The sequence below is a fragment of the Lactuca serriola genome, chromosome 4 (genome assembly GCF_051521515.1).
Source record: "Lactuca serriola cultivar US96UC23 chromosome 4, Lser_US96UC23_V15, whole genome shotgun sequence".
NCBI classification, from domain to species: Eukaryota; Viridiplantae; Streptophyta; class Magnoliopsida; order Asterales; family Asteraceae; genus Lactuca; species Lactuca serriola.
This window is the reverse complement of record NC_136411.1, coordinates 285,471,148-285,473,929: the sequence shown is the minus strand read 5'-3', so window position 1 is coordinate 285,473,929 and position 2,782 is coordinate 285,471,148. Positions and strand designations below refer to the sequence as shown.

Sequence of the window (2,782 nt, the reverse complement as noted above, 5' to 3'; positions counted from 1 at the left end):
TCTTAGCATTTGTAATATTAATATGTTTTACTAAGATTGTTGTATTGGTTGTAACCCCATTTGTGAATTTTAGTCCAAATTGTTTTTGTTTTGACCAAATTTTATAAAATGCAAGGAGATTATTGCAAATGGTGGCATTTTTTGAAGTTTTAAAATTTTATAAAAGATGGATACGGAACAGGAAGCATTTTAGGATGTGACTTTGAGTTCTGAAGTCAACAAAAAAAATGCAAATAAATTCAAGAATGGAGAGCGTTGTTTGCGGTGTATGGTAACCAATTGAACCAATACCTACTTATACTAACATTAGAGGGGCAAGATGGTAATTTTGGCACTCCGAACGGCTACATTAACAGTCCTATGACGTTTTTACATAGTAAAGTCAAGCTCAATGGTTTGACCAGGCAAAAAATTTTGTTCCGCCATTATCGAACGGGCAATTGGGTTAAATCTTAACCTGTTATATGACAACTTGCAATATAAAGAAACCGTAGGTTATTATTTTTCGTTTGTGCACCTCTAAGTAGTCATCACGCCACCACCCAAATTTGTATATTATGTATAAAGAATGAATAAGGATACTCATATTATATTATTTATTAAAAGTACTCTTTTTATTTATATACAATGTATTAACAAACTTATAAGTATAAAGTTTTAACGAATTTAATTTGATCATATATACTTTAGAAAAAAAAAGTCCTGTAAAACAATTGCAAAGTAGCAACATTACGTGTAACTTATTGTAGGGAAAGAATTTTTGGTGTCAATAATATTTTAAATTACTCAATGGACAATTTCTACCTATCTACGTATGAGTATTACAGTAATTACATTTGATTTGTTCATTTTGTGCTAGTCACGTCTCATAATTTCGTACAAGACCTTCATGCGACAGAGGCAATATGGTTAAAATAGTTGTATTTCTTGGATCTTGCTCTTGCAGTTGTGAAGACATACTGCTGCTACATTTCCCACCTGTGACAAACTTTTGACATGTTTCAAGTAAGGAGTTCCTGCAAGTTGGACAAGATGAATGTGAACTCAGCCATTTATCGATGCAACGCACATGAAATCCATGGTTGCACTTGGGCAGTATTTTTACTCGATCTCCTGTTGAAAAGTCACCTAAGGATATCACACATTCTTTGTTCAATCCTGTTAGCTTCAGTCCTTCCCAATAGCTGACTGTTGGGAAACTCTTTAATGCTTTTTTCTTGATTCCAGTGTTGGCTTTAACTAAATTTGTTTCCTGGCTACCGCTGCTTTCTGAACTAGATGATCTCGTGCATCTTAATACGCACCTGATGATGGAGTTCAATGCAAGTGAGCAAATCAGAGCGCAAACCAGCACTGACAGCACCATCACCACATTCGCATCAAAGTTGCTATGTTCTGTATGTGGGCTTGACGGTGATGGAGCTGTCACAGCAGCCGCTGGTTGTTGGTATGAATAAGTGTCAAGTAGAAGTTTTCTTGAAATAAAATGCTTCATTTCATTCTCAAAGAGCTCAGTAGATAGTCTTGACATGTTAAGTTGTTTGGGAATAATGATCACTGTTTGTTTAGATGAGAATTCAATGAAAGACCGACGCTTAGATATAGTAGTATACAGAGAGGTGATTAGTGTAGGGTCGCCATTTGTGTATTTTAATAAAAAAGAGAGGATATTAGTATAAGATTTGAGCCACCATGTGGCATTTATCTATTCGTCTTTTTAATATATATGATCTCCACCATTAATTTGGATCTTCCACACTATGGTATGTGTAATTACTTAGTAAATGGTTTCTCTACCTATATGGGTCCGACGCACTCTCTGCAAGTCAAATAATGATATGTTTTGCCTTTTACGCGTGGAGCTTTTTGTCCATGTTCATAGTATGTATGATCTCCACCATTTGGATCTTCTACTACGGTTCTAGCTTTGGATAACCACCATTTCTTCTCCTGTTTCGTGAAACGTTTTTAATTAAATAACTGAATGAATATATACTTTTAATTCACAATACGCTCAAACATACAAGTAAATGGATCATATATGACTTTTTGCTCAAATGAGAACCTTAAATTTTGACTGAACTGATGTGTGTGTGTATATATATATATATATATATATATATATATATATATATATATATATATATATAAAAGTAGAGGTGTTTACGGTGTTGTGCCCGCCAGGGGCGGATCCACATTGGAGCCTGGGGTAGCCCGGATACCCCTCAAAATTGATCTAGTAGTAACAGTGCATTGGCTGTGCTTGGAATCTAAAAAGGAATTGGCGGTGCGATTATGCTTGTGTTCATTGGTGTCTTCACTGTTTGGTACAAGAGACGAAAGAGACGTTGTGTCTTGTCGGTGTCTTCCGCTCCATTAGGGTTCGAAGGTTAGGTGTTTGATGATGCCATGTCTTCATTTGATTTTTGATACGCTATTCTAGTATTTTTTTTTTTTGACGTTAATGGTTGTTTCAATGGTTGATCGTTGATAGTCTCTCTTACCTACTATCGATTATAGATATTCCCAGACATGATGTTTTCCGTATCTAAAAATTGATAAGAAAGCACGTTAATTAAATCTGGACTGATTATTTGGCGGCAGAGTTGGTTTTAGATATGGTTAGTAGTTTCAATTATCAATTGTATGTAGTGAGAAAAATAACCAGATATGCTTAGTAGCCTGCAAGACGTACTGACCATATTGTATTCAATTCTAAACGTTTTGTATATTGTATTTCAGAAAAATATTGTATGTAATGTTGTGAACTCGTTGAATTTGC

The 2,782-nt window shown here is 34.8% G+C and overlaps 1 pseudogene; it reads right to left on the bottom strand.

Annotated features, from left to right (window-relative positions):
* Positions 1–757: 757 nt before the first annotated feature.
* LOC145100632 (RING-H2 finger protein ATL78 pseudogene) lies at positions 758–1,579 on the bottom strand (annotated as a pseudogene).
* Positions 1,580–2,782: the final 1,203 nt, after the last annotated feature.